At 38.4% G+C, this 15,680-nt stretch overlaps 1 protein-coding gene across 2 annotated transcripts in view; it reads right to left on the bottom strand.

Annotated features, from left to right (window-relative positions):
• Window positions 1-14,980, bottom strand: part of LOC139690796 (uncharacterized) — a 28,546-nt gene extending 13,566 nt beyond the window's left edge. The window contains exons 1-2 of one of the 2 annotated variants that reach the window (XM_071588367.1): window positions 14,753-14,980; window positions 14,293-14,583 (exon numbers count right to left, since the gene is read on the bottom strand). The gene's annotated coding sequence lies outside the window, so the exon portion shown is untranslated. Of the gene's footprint in view, window positions 1-14,292 lie in introns of both variants that reach the window. The other variant, XM_071588368.1, reaches the window with a different exon arrangement.
• Window positions 14,981-15,680: the final 700 nt, after the last annotated feature.

The following is a 15,680-nucleotide window of genomic DNA, read 5'->3' as shown; positions in this document are numbered from 1 at the left end:
TACCAATGTCATTAGGAAACAGTAATCATGTTATTTGATAGAATACACCTTCCCTCAGATATTTTGTCCACTTGAATTTGGAAGAGAATATATTCATTTGGTTAATAAGGTACAGGAAAGAGTTGGAAAAAAGAAAAGAATTAGTTCCACTTACTGCCCGAATTCTCTTCCAAACGGGTATTTACGGGCAAATCCTATATACGTATATATATATATATATGTATATATATATATATATATATATATATATATATATATATATATATATATATACATACACGTGTGTGTACATGTATACATATATAGGATGCCGAAAACTGTAATAGAGGGGAGAATGTTAAGCAAACGAAGAAAGGGCAGGAACAGGATAGGGATGTTGGACGGGAAGAAGGGAGGAAGGAAGTACACAGAAATGAAGAGGGATCTGATGTAGACTAGGTTGCTGGATTGTGTTTTCCTAGGAGTCACAAAATATTTATTTGGTAGTTGTGTCCATCCAAAAACCTACCTTAACCGGTAGATTACCAAATAATAATAATATATATATACATATATATATATATATACATATTTATATATACATATATATATATATACATATACATATTTATGTATACATATATATATATACATATTTATGTATATATATATATATATATATATATATATATATATATATAGTCAGGGGGTAGAGCGTTGGACTGCTGACCGGAGGGTCCCAGGTTCGATTCCCGGGCAAGGCACTCAGGGCACCTGCAGCTCCACCCAAGCTATGTGATTTTTCGGATACCAGGTCTTCCTGGGAAACCATAACCAGCACAGGGAAAGGAACTGGCCCCCCTACCCTAATGTGTGAATTTCACACGCCGTCGGGCTTAGTACTGGGTGAACTCGACCATCACCTACCAAACCGACCTTCGGGTTGATTACTGTGTTTATTTATATATATATATATATATATATATATATATATAAATAATATATTATATATATATACGAATACGAATAAAAAAATATATATATAATATATGAAATATTATTTTTTAATTTCAAATATATATATACATTAAATATATATATTTTTCTATATATATGTACATTTAATTCCCGGGCAAGCTTCTCTGGGCACCCTGAGCTCCACCCAAGCTATGAGATTTTGTGATTTTTCGGGTATCAGTTCTTCCTGAGAAACCATAACCGGCGCAGGGAAAGGCATTGGCCCCCCTTATTACCCTGCTAATGTGTGAATTTTACGCGCCGTATAGGGCTTAGGGTTTATTACTATGTTTATTATAAATATAAGTATATATATATATTATATACGTATATAATTTATTACACTCGCATTCATGTTGAACTTTTCTCGGTGTTCCGTCAGGTTTATGATTTTTCCAGGTTCTAAATATATTGCCTTGAGAGGAATAGTCTTCCGTTGAAACAGTCACACGGGGGGGGCAGGGAATCAGCCGCTCCTTCTGTTTGGTGACTTCACCTGCATACGCCTATCCGCCCACTCACATCTCCTCTTTTCTTTGCATCTGGCATTTGCAATGCCTTGGCAATGACTTCGGGATGATACGAATCCCAAGCAGGGAGAATGCGAGGCGAAATACACTATTGAGAGTTCAGCGGACGAAACTTCATTTGCGGGGATTGAAGTGAAAATTGAAACAAAGCTGGATCAGGTAAGAGTTTCAGAAGCGTGGTGATTTATGATGAAAAGCAATAGTGTCGATCGATCTGTCAACTGAAGCGCATAACCCCATTGCGTATTACCCAACATCTATCGCATCAATTTTTCACGTCCACACTCATCGATGCAATAGTACACAAGATCATTTAACTTTAGGTACGATCACTACCTCAAATTATCCACGTCCATCATATATATTATTCGCCAGATCCCCAGAGAGTAATCGCCTGGTCCGCTGACAGAAAATAAATAGAATTTCAGATTGTTTGTTTGTTTACAGAATATTTACTTAGTTTCTTCCACTGAAGAAGTAATCACATCTAACTGTTACAGTCTCAGTCAACAATTACAAATATATTTATGCTCATGGGCGTTGTACGACCGTTTTTCTCAGTATAAATGCTATAAGAGATTAAGGGATAAAAAATAAAAATTATCGGTGTATTGGGGATTTCAGGTAGAAATGCAATTCGTCAGCTGCTGAAGTTGGCTAGGCTATCTGGAATAAATGCCTCGAAATCTGCAACCGTATATCTTTGAATACATCACTGCAAATTCAATCACATTCCGGAGTTTTGAATTGCCCGTTAAATTTAAACGGCGCGTTATTTAAATTTCCAAAATATTACGTGTGTTCATTATTTTCCTTTCGTTAGTTATGCCTACAGATTTCTAGTTCACATTATCAATCTGCATGTGTTTACAGAGAGAATTTAATGCTGAAGCTTTTTTCACAAATGAAATAGTAGAAATAACTGATAATTAGTAATTAACTTAAATTAAAATTGAAGTAAGAATTGCATTTATCTTGGCTTGGCAATATTTATTTTTCAGGATATCACTGGAAGTATATTTATTCCAAATAGATATGATTTATTAATTAAGCACGTAGATTTGAAATAGTCCTGAATACAATCCCATTGCTAATCATATACATGCTGGGCCACGACGGACATACTCTCCAGGCGCTACCTAAATTTTCTTGACCCTATCCGCCCTTGCTTCCCCATTCTCACGATCAACCTCTTTCCCCTCCAACTGAGTTCTCATTCGACAATGTTCAACCGATATCCCTATTCCTTATCCGTCTACATTTCACGGAGGAACAAACGAGATCAGAATTTTAATGCCCTGCCATTGCCTGCGGAAGTGACTTTTTTGTACCTAACATTAAATTCCGTACTTGTCAGCGACAATGGCAGAGTATTCCGCCATTGCAAGCCTACTTATTCTTTCGTGGAAATCACCCGCTCATCTCCCTGAACCACCTATTGCATCGCTAACATCGAAGCGGAATTTGCCTTTTTCTCAAATTGGAAATTTCGTGAGTAGGTTTACGCAGGTTACCCTGATATTATCATAGATATTCTCCTAATACTCAAGCAAGACAGTATTTGAAAATATCCGCTTCGTTCTGATCGTCGCTTTGTTTCGGGTAGGAAACGATTGAGGCAATAAAACGAAGCAGAAAAAATACTGTTTGTTGTTATTCAGCTAACACTGCGTAGGTTGTCTAGATTTGAAAATTATGAAATTTCTTTGACAAGAAGTAGATCTTAAATGGTTAAATTGCTAGATACGAATATACGCTGCAGTTTATTTCGCGACACGTAGCGCGCCCGCGATATGATTGCCCAAAAACAGCCGAATCCACAAAAACCTAGCAATTTAACCTCTACATGCCACCCTACACCACCTGCATGCCACAGAAATTATTTCAAAAAGGGAAAAAATAGAAAAACTCATCTCATCAAAGAAATACTTTTTCGATTGCTGTATGTGCATTGTGTGTAACTTATAACATTGACATTAATGGAATTGTGTTTCCTTTATCATAAATGCTGAAGCATAGAGAATATGGAAATCAAGTTTTCAACGAGGCATGACGGTTGGCCTGGTAAACGTACAATATAAATGCAGCATAAATCATTTTTCCTCCCAGTAACAATGAAAATTTAATTCTATCATATTTTCATCAGTATATAATTGGAAATGAAATGTTGCAATGGAGAAAGCTATGATTTTAACTACTATTAGTCATTAATCCCAGTATGATTCCATATTGAATGCATTTTCAAGGAAGTATGCCCACGAATTAAGAACAACCGTTGAACTTCACGGAATTTAAGTGGTGTCACGCACATTTGCGAAGCCTTGTAAAAGTGGAAATTATTGTTCATTCACACAGGGCTGCATCTATATTCCCTGTTGCTTCTCGAGGATCACGTCTCCCTGCTTCCGTAGTGGGAATCACGCGTCCTTCGGTGTTGGCACTGGGCGTAGTTTAAGGAAGGAAGAGGGACTCAAGGGAATGGGGAGGGAATAAGGAGCTCCGCCCACACTCCAGGCAAGAACCTGTGCTTCCTGGGCCTCCACATGAGGGGTTATCGACTACGTTTTCTCATTTAGGAGTGGTGGTCCTCTTCCGCTTTCTATCAACTCCACCCCACCCATTACTTTTCGCTGTGCATAGAAATGTATTCGCCCGTTCCATTCCACTTTCTGTTCATAAAAACTCACCGTTATCCAATGACAATGAAAAAAATACAATGAACGGGACAATGACATCCCTCGTTAGACAATGAAGAAAAGTGGATCAGCAGCTTGCGCGTCATTCCATATCAGGACCTCGTTCTAATACTATTTATTTTACGCATTTTGGGTCACAATGCTTGGAGTTAATTGTGCAGGTATTTATATCGGTATGTACTCAGCATACAAATTTATTGCGCCCGTTTTTTTACGGCCGTAGGACGAGAGCCGTGTACTGAGCAGACTCCAATGAGGTTCCAAAAGAAAGGCCGATTTAGAATTCCACCTTAAGCATCATCATGATGATGCCCAACTTAATATTTGGGCACAGTAATAATGTTTGGTTAAATCATCGAAGAATTCCGGTGGCAAACGTGGGGGTATACTTGTATGTATGATTATAGAGAAATTTTATTCACAGATTCACGTGTAAATATTAAACTTGTATTTGCTGTCCTTTGTATGCGTAATTATTCTTATTTTCATGTTACAGTAGATAACCTTTATATATAATATGCTTAATGGTTTGACCTGCCATTTTATATTAAATAAAGTATCACAACATCACATTGCTACATAATTATGACGTCTACTGACAATTCAAATCCGTATAAGTGGGAATAAATAGTGACATTTCAGCTGGGCCAAAATCTTAAACTTGAAACCTTAGGGAGCTAGTTGTCTTTTTAATCATATCATAATTGTTTGATCAAGGGTGAGGGATTGGTTTAGATTCCTTTATTCCACCCTTAATCATTTCCTGTTTTCATAGTATGTCATTTTATACCTATAAATATATCATGTAGAAAAAAATTGTGTATCCCAATGACTAATCAAATATTGTTTCAATTAAATCGATCAAATAAAAGAATTAAAAGTTTTTAAAATGTAGTCAGCGTCTTTAGTGTATCAGTGCTATGATATTTTTTGCATTTTTAGAATTTAAGTAGGAGCAGCTTGGTCGCTTTTGTCTATCAAACCTCCAATGACAAATACCATTTACCGTAGCTATTTTATGTAAGATTATTGAGCTTTATCTTTGATTCCTTTGAAATTTAACTATCAATACGCCTGATGCTCATTAATAAAAAGATACGACATGCAGTTCGCATAAAAGATCTGCGCACACGGAGTGACACGTAAGCTTTGACATTACAGTCGTATGACAAATCTGCTGACATATATTTCTCCCTAAGTATACCATTAATGATACAAATGAACGATAAAACCTGCGCTTGGCGAGTCTTGTCGTGTGCGACCGTTGACCACCACCTGGTCAACGCTCCCATGCTCACGCCATGAGGTTTTTTGAGGTCACGTCCCGTCTCCATTGTGGTAGGTGCAACCTACGCCCACGCCCACCCAGGCCGGCGCTTGCATCATCCCTCCCAATCAAGGTTCAGCGTGGGAAAGATCTTTTTTACTGGTGAAAAGAAAACTCAAATTGCTATCAACCCCTGTTTGAATACAATCTCTTTGAGGGGGGGTCGATGGGAGATCATTTTGAGCGAAGGGTTTTTACAGCCGCGTGAAGATGACCATAAAATAATGTTTTCAGTCTTTGTACCCTTTATAAAAGGTAAACCTGAGAGATCAACAGAAGGTCATCTATGAGTTTATTTCACTCCCACGGTGCGGGTGGGACACGTGTAATACTTAAGATCGGTTCCGCCTCTAATGTAAGTCAAAAGACATAAAGGAATCGACCGAGCTTTTCCATCCCGTAATCGTGACGCCCACGTAAGGGAAGGCTATTCCAAAGCCTAACATTATCCCATTATGGAAAGACGACTGAGCTTTCTCTCGCTGTCCCTTGAACGAATACAAGGGTCCTACACAATCAATCTGATTCCTTTTTGGGAAGGTAACTAAATTCGACTTCATAAACGCAGCGATGCTTTTCCATCCTGTTTTGTTTTTCAATATTTCATATCCATTGTTATCGTTTTCTATCGCTTTCTCATCGTTAGATTCCTGTGTATTTGACCAATCCATCCTTTTGCCTTTAGACACTTTGAAAAATAAAAAAATGATCGGCTTGTCTCTGGTCTAGCTGTTCAACGAAGTATCGTATAACTTCAATTGATGCATTTTTTCCGCATGATAATAGGAAGAAATGCATTTCATTGCTATTTTTAGCATAGGGCGAGTGTTTAAATAATTGAGGACTAACTATTTTTTCCTGCGGAAGAAATCCATTATTAATTTTCCAACAATTCTCGGCTGCCCTTTCTTTTTTTTGTTCTCCGTTTCGGTTGTTTTACGATACCGCCAAGGAAACACATAAAATGCATAGTAATCATGAACTTGCGTCCAAGACCCCAAAATGATCTGTTGGTGATAATGGCTGCTAAATAAGATTCTTCCTTTGTGAGAGCAAGTGACGCCTGTGGCAATGCAACGGTTATATTTTTCCTTTGGTGAAAGGAAATGCAAGGAAGTCATTTTACTCGACTGAGCCTCGATGACCCCGATGGGGTCATTTTCTTAATCAGCCCACGGGCAGTAGTAGTGCTCGGTGAATACGTTCCGAAAAAAATGAGAAAAAGTAGGGAAATATATTAGGAGTTCGATAATTGCAACATAATAATGCAATAAATATAAATTCCCAAATTTTAAGTATTTTATTTTGAAAGTTAGGAGTCGAAATTAGGAATAAAATGAAGTCAAGGTTTTAGGTGAAATATTCGGTTATTTATAAAGGCCCATTCCTTCAACTTCCATTTTGAGTAGAGAGTTTCTAAATATGAGTTATTAAAAGTGATTCTGTGACATGTACCAATATTCGGTATTTGGATAATTAAAGAAGAAATTTGAATATTCAACAGGAAGCAGTTAAAAAAATAAAGTTTATAAAGGTTCTTAAAGTTTTTGCAAAAATGAACTTTCATTTCAATGCGAATAAATTATCAAAGAGGTTTTTTGAACGAGGTAGACCAGAAATAAATGAGACAGAAATTTTATTTAAAAAGTTCATAACCAGTGCTTCAAAATATACCACATAGCCTATGTGTTTGTGAGGTACGAATATTATTCGGGCCTATAAGCTTATCAATTCCAAGCGAAATGGATTTCATGGAGTTGGATGCTTAAACGTTTCAAAACTGATTCTCCCATTGCGTCGTAATACTCATTGTTAGTTTCTCTCCAGTCCTCAGCCTCTTCCGTTTGCGCATCCGAAGAATTTCATTATGCTGTACAAATTCCTCACCTACTTGAGAAGTGTTTTAAGCTGACTACGGATAATCTACTCCTCGAAAGAAGCTTTCGTGATCATTTCAGAAAGATGGCGTTCACAATTTATCTTCATGACGCATCGTATTTCCACCTTCTTTCACAGTTTTTGTCACCTGTGGGTGTCGGGGGCTCTTCTCGGAATCCTCGAGTTCAGGTGTTTTAACAACCCGAGAGGAGCAACTGCGAGGAACGGAGGTGGGGGGCATGAGAAGTGTATGAAATGCAAACTGTGCCACTTTAATGAAGTAACTAAATGGAAATACTCGTTCCATTCCAGAATAAAATAACCTCTTATCATTGCTGTCGTGGGCTCCATACCATTGAACATATTATATAATTTGTGGAGCTAGTGAAACTTGCCGTTTCGAGAAAAATATTTTGGCAGTCGTTCAAAACATACATACGAATGCGCTGAATTATAATAAGTGACCCGCATGCATTTTGTACGAGTATATTTTATCTCGTACAAATCAGTACCCGCATGGTGGTTTTAGTTTAGTAGAAGGGGCTTATTGGTGTACACAATATTTTATGCGTAAAGCAAAAATTAGTGGAATGGCAGTCTGCCATAATAATTATTTAAATATAAACGAAATATATGGGGAGGCCAGCAGTTCAACGCCCTCTCCGATGTATTAATCGTCTCCTAAATAGGGACCGAAGCGCCAAAGGTCTCTCAACTTTGGGGGTCAGATCAAATTTTATTGAGGGTCTCATAAAAATATGGACTTGAATTAACCCCACATTATTAACTCCACCGTATTGTGCATGGTCTCTCATTTTTATCAAATTGTTTAGATTCATAGACAGGTACGAAAAAAGGTTAAAATTTCAGGTTTTACTTTTAGGATGTTATTATTTTTATTCATATTTCATTAGTGAGCATGACTATATCCATTTTCCCAAAATAAGTTGCGGCCGGAATCACCGTATTATGACACAACATTCAAGATTTACTATGAAACGGGGTGAATTAAGGATTTAGAATAATTTCATTGTGTTTGCAGTTTATTTAACGGAAAGCGATATAATACAATTATGCCTGTCGGTTACATAGCAATTTTCTCTTCATGAACAAACATTTAAAAAATACATAACTTTGTCAGCGCAAATGTATACATTGTGTGACGGCTATTGTTATGCAGCTTCAAAAAACCTTTTTTGCTCAAACAATTAGCGGAATTTAGAAATTATCTATCCATCTTTATTTTATTTAAATTACGAATGGCTTCATTAATTAAGAGTTAATTTATTTTTATACTCAAGTGGGTACTTCGGGCTAGCTCTTCTTCCTCATCTAGCCATCAAATCCACCTGTATCCATCTATTGAAACTAATATCTCGAGACCAAATTTCGTCACATCTATTGAGTCAAATGAATGGAATGCAAAATGCGAACATGGGATGAACACGTTGAAGGTACAAAGAATTAATTGGTCAGCCATACACGTGAAAGGGCTTGAAGGATGGACATGTTATACAGGAAGGAGAAAGGGTGAGAGAACTGGCTGGTATTAAACGGCACGCACTATTAGACAAACGACAAGAAAAATACTAGTTGAACTAGAATGTATTCAAGTAAGCTGGAGAGAATACAGAGAGTCCTATGGTTGAGATGTTTGGCCATTAGCGGAGATATGATAAAAAGTGAACATGATGCAGACGCCTCATGTAAAGGAATAATATATTGCGAGATGGATATACGGAAAATGCAGGTGGATGAGATTCAAGGGTTGAAGAAGGTGGACGGAATTATTCAAGAATTCAGGAAAAAATGGAAGGAAGGTTTTTGTGGACTAATTCATGGCATTTACGAGGAGGAATTTGCCAGGAATGTCAGTTAGATTAATATTACTCACACATCATAAAAGAGTAGCAGTGTTTAAGGACAGTGTTACAAGTTGAACTTTGACTACGCGGCAAAGGTATTACTTTTATTATCCAACTAAGGTTGGAAATGAGAGCGAAGGGATTCTTAGGTGAAGACCAGAAGGTTTAGACAATGAATACCCGTCATGATATCAGGCACCAACGTATAATGGTTGTTTTTGTTTGCTTTGCAACTTTCGAGAAAGAATTTATGCATAGCATAGTTATGAAAAAATACCTACTGAATTTTTTGGGGTTTTATTTGAGGTTTATAAAATTGAAATAAATGAGTATGTGTACAGTTAAGCCACCAAACATCTACTTTTACGGATTCTATCATATTTAAAACTGTCATTTTAACGTTCCTACTCTAAAATGGTAAAACCCATGAAGTTGTCACAACCATCGCTTGACTGCCCTGTTGCTGAAAATGTACTGTAAGATCGTTCTGTGCTGAAAATGTGATGCCGGATGATGAAGATAGTCATTAGGCTATTAATGCTTTTGATCATTTTAACGGGGCGAAAATGGATTTTAAACGAAGTGATTCGCAAAATTTACAGGTGAGGCACAAATATGTATTGAAATCGTTTTTTATTTGCATTTCATCGAAAGCATATCAAGTAACAACTTGTCTATAACTTCATCGCACATTTGAGTTCATTTTTTCCCTAAACTACTTATTTTCCTATGATACTTCAATTATTGCCAATTTTTGCGCATGACTATATCGCAAATATTTTAGTGATGATGATAGGCTCCCCTGTTTCTGTTCATTATGCATGCACTCCAATTGGAAAAATCCAAGGGTAGGTTTTTCCAAGCGGAGCATCACAGATGGTACCTTGTATACTATACATGCAATCGAATTGAAAATTCTGGTCTTTAATTCCTCTATAAACAATTTCATTATTTTATTGTAAAACGTTTAACTATTCAAAATAGAGAGACAATTAAATGTCTCTATGAGGTCATTTTTTGTGCAGTTAATTTTGTCATAATGACTAAGAAAATATACTCAGGAAAATATACTCAGGATTGCACGAGGTCTGCACGAAAAACTATTAATGTTATTAACTATGCTGCAGTAATTTATTCAACCAGGAAAAAAATCCTGATTTGGGGTCAGAGGTGCTGCATCGGCACAGTGAAGTTGAGTACCACCGAATATAATTTTTTCCTTTGTTTAAGTCATTTTACTACAGTCAGTGATATGTGAAGATGAACACAAACGAAAGCGGCTTCAAAACCTCAAAGAAAATATTGTTTTATAGCTCGTTAATGATATGATATAAAATAACCTGGCCTAATATTCACTTTTATTCCCTCCATTTTAGTATGCCCGCGGACTTTTATAATGGGTTAAATTAACACTTGTTTGAAACTGAGCTTTCTGCTAACATGTATATGGATTTGCACGTCTCTGCGGGGATTTTAGTGAATTTTTTACCCTTACCCATCCCACCTGGTGCTTGCACCCCCTGCCACACAACGTTTTGGTGGATCGCGAAGAATTAATGCAGATGTTATAACTTGTTTGGTCAGCATAATCTCGCCTATAGGAATCAATGCTTTCGGCTACCTTTAACGTGGACACTATCTTTGCACACCTGTTCACATGAGTTCCGGTTGGGAAGGGGAAGTGGAATAATAAACTTGGTATGGGAATGATATGAATTAACAACTTGCTGGAAAAGAACGATTCTCTCGACACTTAATTTCGGAAATGCATTTAAGGGTTTAGATTAGCTTTTTTCGGAACAATGCCGAGTCGATTGCGCGCTTTGAGTCAAGCCAGCTGCGCGTCCGAGAGAATTCGTTGGAAAAGGAAAGCCAAGTTAAATGGCTTGGAATTTGACGCCCACGGCAGAAGAGATGGTGCTGTAGTGCCACAAGAATGCCGTCCAGTGGGAGTAGCAACTCGAACCGTGTTCAGTCATGGCTTGGTTCTTAGAATTCGGCGTCGTTGGGCATGGATGACTGCGAGCGACCCTGAGATTATCTATATCTTTGTCACAAAGTTTCCCTTTTGGAAAGGACGTGAAGCATTTATAGATACAACTAAATGATCTTGGAAGAAGGCACACTGTCTTCATTAATTGAACACATCTGCCAAAATTGTGAAAAGGGGTGGAGAGAATAAATATTTTGAAATGTTTATAATTATGCTGAGAAACACTTACAGGTCACAATTTCAAAATCAGCAAGTGTATATTATCTACCGCAGAGAGATATAAGTTCACATTTGGTCCCTCTATGAAATAACATTCTTCCAATGAGGCAGTTTAGTTACTTTCCGTCACAGCACATCAAGGGTTCAAATACTTTTTGAGAGTAGCAACAGCGCTGAGTAATTGATTTTGAAGATCTTGATCCTAGATAAATGCATGTTGTTTGAGATTAAGAAGGATATTCATGTAAAATACAGTGAATGAAGATGTAACTCAAGCACAAAGGAATAAGAAGTTGTTTTATTGGTGACCGGCAATCGCGCACGATTAATGCGAGTGAGATGCATATACGATGTACGTGACGGGGATTCAACTTTCAATAAATTCAACTCGTTATTCTATTACGTTCAAATTGCAAACAGACAGGAAGAGAAAATTCTTCCAAATTCAACTTATAGCGCCGAAAAAGTGGTCACAATGATATCAGCGCGAGCCTAATTTAATAACGCCATAGACTAACCCAAAACTGGTACTTATTATGAACAAAAGGAACTATCATCTACCAAAGCTTTAGTATCGCAATGGATTTTATAATTGTCTGAATCAGCGGCAGTGTCAATTGTGAAAATTTCATGAAGGACAGGTTGGTCAAAATGTTTCAATGATACTTATAAATATAGCTATGGGTAAAATACCTAGGGAAAACTTCTGAAGTTGCCAGTTTTTTTCACTGAAGCAAAATTGGATTTTAATGAGGTGACAGCAAAATTGAGATACCAGAAGAGAAAATATTTTTGTGAATGTATCAAACCCCTTCCCCCATAATTCAATCAGTTTAGAAAATATATAAAAAAATACTGAAAGGGTCTACTAGTTATATCCTCCATTCGCACCATACCTTGTTGAGTGTTAATACACTAAATGGGGAGAGGGTACGGAGAGAAAAAATTTTCCGCAGTCTTAAAATTTGTGACAACAATGAATTATTTTTGTCGAAAAATTGACTTACACTCAAGATTAACATAGACAAACAAGTGCATAGATAGCATCAGTCAAGAGTGTTCATCACTGGTTTATGTTTTTATTTTCTATATATGAATACCCTGCAAACCACCGCCAGGGTGTTTGGCAGGGGGTGAAGACACACCAGAATAATTTTACCCGAAAATCACCCTACTACGGTCGAACGATGTTATTTGATCCCATATCGTTCGTGGAAAAAATGACATCTTAAAACTGTTTTACACTCAATCTCTGTAATTTTACTAGCATGATCTCTCTCCTTCCGTAGTACGATGGGCGTAATATTACATTTTCAACATTACCGCTAAAGAGACCTTCCAATTTATGCAAGAGCTTCAATCTGTAATTTAACCTTCGCTGAATGAGTGATTCCCAGCCTAGCTGCTCTAATATTTTGGAAACGCTAATAAGTTTATTATAAAATGTTTTACAAATCTAGCTCCTCTATGCTGCCCGTGATCCAATTCGGATATGATAGACTAATATATTGTTGGGATAAGTAGTTAATAAAATAAGTTTAGTGTTTTTTGAGAATTTTATAGAGTTAAGTTTGAGAATGTCAATTATAGTTCTAGAGAAATCAGCAGCTTTCTGCTTTACATCAACAATTGTTTTCAGAAAATATTTAAAAAAATGAATGGATAGATAACGCCGAATCACATTCGATAATCAAGAAGTTAGTTGAATGATCTTAAAATTTTTAAAATGAAAAAATTGCCTTAACCTGCAATAGAAAAAAAAATAATCTTTCTGGTGACTTTTATGAAAGAAGGATCATGAAACTTATCTGTTAATTTCAGGGTTATTTTATTCTTATAAATATTGCAACTTCAATATGTTTATATAGTATCCTTAGACGCAATGATCAAAAAGGAGAAGAAAAAATGTTTAAAATGATACAATCAATTAACAAAGCACGATAATTATGGTTGGCAGTAGTAAGAATAAAAAATATGCAATAACCTTAGACACTAATAAAACGTACGTGGGATATAAAATCGCCTAAAAATATGGTAATATTTGTTATTGTGCATCTGTAAATTCTGCTTATCTCTCGACAGTTTTGCGCAGTTGTTTATATCCGCTCCGATACACAAACGAACTATATTTAGCGATGAATCTTTCAGCCGGTTGAGGGAAGATGTTTGGTATTGAATCACTCGTTCTTCTATAAAAAAAACATTCCGCTACGAACACGAAACCAGTCCCCGCCAATGCTCATTTTTTATCATTCCATTCTCGTTATAGTTGTATTTAGCATTGAAAGTTATTCGCTTTTCCCATTCCAAATCCTACATTTGAAAAATTGCGCTTGTGAATCGACATCGATTTGGTGTGAGTAAATTATTCCATCATCATCATTATCACCAATAGGAATAGTTTGCTGTGCTACATTTTAATGCACGGTAGACCTCTAACCAGCAAAACTTTCAACAAGATCACCCCATAAGGTGTTCCACAGGTGTTTTCTCCTCATCCGGACCTGTGAGCCAAACTTCGAGGTCACCGCGGGCGGAGTCTTGTCATTCGTGACGTCACTTCCAGCCGCGGTTGTACGTTTTACACAATTTCCACCCACGGACACCGCCGAAAGTAGAAATGGCGGACGTTCCCATCCTTGGATAATATTTCACACTCCATTGGAATTCGACGTAGCACAAACTGCGTACATCGCATCGTCGACCTAAGGGTTGCGGGCGCGCTTGCCGGGCGGCCTCTCTCGCTCATAATTCCCCCCAAACAGAAGGCACTCCGGAATACACTCACCTTTCTCAGGGAGGAAGAATAATATTCAGTAGTTTTGCGTGGAGAACGATTCCTCTCCTACAAAACTTCCGCAGCAGCGGGCCCGCGTCCTCTCTCCTCGGGGATGGCTCAAGACTGGAAGTCCTCCAGGTCTCAGAGACGGGATGGCCGACCGGGGAAACGATACTGTTTCGGGCGAAGGACGGAAAGCGGAGGGTGGCGGAGAGTGGAGGGGGGAGGGAGCGACGGGGGGTGTGGCGGTTCCTTGTGCCGGCGCCAAAGTTGGAGTCTCCGAAATTCCCTCGCGGGACTCTGGTCCAGTTAAAGAGGATGTAGGGTGTGGGAGAGGGGAATGAGAAGAAAGGGAAAGAAGAGGTTTGGTTAAGAGGGGAAGTAGACAGAGAGAGGGGGAGGTGGGAAAAAGTCGATTACAGAAGGAAAAATAAAACGTGGGCGCGAAAATAGAATGAATGTCCCTCACTCAGTCGTTTTCTTAGGCGGCTTGTGGGGCGCGGTGCGGAGGCAGGGGAGCACTTCTGCTGATACTACTCGGAGTGGATGTTGGGACGGACAGTGGGATTTCTAGGGGAACGTGCCGGTTTGGCTCTTTCTTGTCACAGTGGAGTGTGCTTCTCGAAGCGTAGAATTCGCTGCGCGTGATGCGTGCCACGGAAGATGGGAGAAGAGTTGGCGGCGTCTGCGGCTCGCTTGCTATACTCGCGCCAAGAGCTCAACTAAGGATTCTAGGTCACGCGGGGAGGTTAGGAGCACGGTGGTGGAGTGGGCGATGAGGGGAGAGCATGGAGGAGAGGGAGCGGGAGGGGAATGGACGCGTGGGAGGGGGATGGGGAGGTAGAGGGAAAGGAAGGGGAATCGAAGATTGAAGGGGTGTGGATTGAGGAGGAGGATTGAGGGGAGGGGTGCGTGGCAAGGGTAACGTGGGGTGCTGCCTGAGATTCAAAGAGAAGTGATCTCCAAAAGTGGATGGGAGGGAGTGGTAATAGACAGGCACGACTGGAAAATATATCGATTCACATCGATGTATTTTATCATCATAGTTTTACCATATTCATATCGCGGACGGCACTTCAATCTATCAGACGGTTGCTTCATTCGTAACTTATCCAATGCCAGTCTGCCAGACATTTTTGCAGTATTGAAGTACCAGTATCACTCATTGTGAACTTCAGATCAATTTCGAGTCAATATCGTCAATTTCGAATCAAAATCGCTGATAAGTATGCGGTATTTATTGCAGAGTTGGGGTTCAGGTTGTGCCTTGTTGGGAAATGGACCGGTGTTCGGTCTGTGTCGATCCAAAACTTACCTGAAATGGTACACTGCCGAATGACAACGAACTGAGAAAATGCAGTCAAGGTGATTGACTTTTTCTTTAATCGGCGAAACGG

Source organism: Hetaerina americana, unplaced genomic scaffold (genome assembly GCF_022747635.1).
Source record: "Hetaerina americana unplaced genomic scaffold, ioHetAmer1.1.p SCAF_3, whole genome shotgun sequence".
Classification (NCBI taxonomy): Eukaryota; Metazoa; Arthropoda; class Insecta; order Odonata; family Calopterygidae; genus Hetaerina; species Hetaerina americana.
The sequence above is the reverse complement of the archived record's forward strand: the minus strand, read 5'-3'. Positions and strand labels throughout refer to the sequence as shown.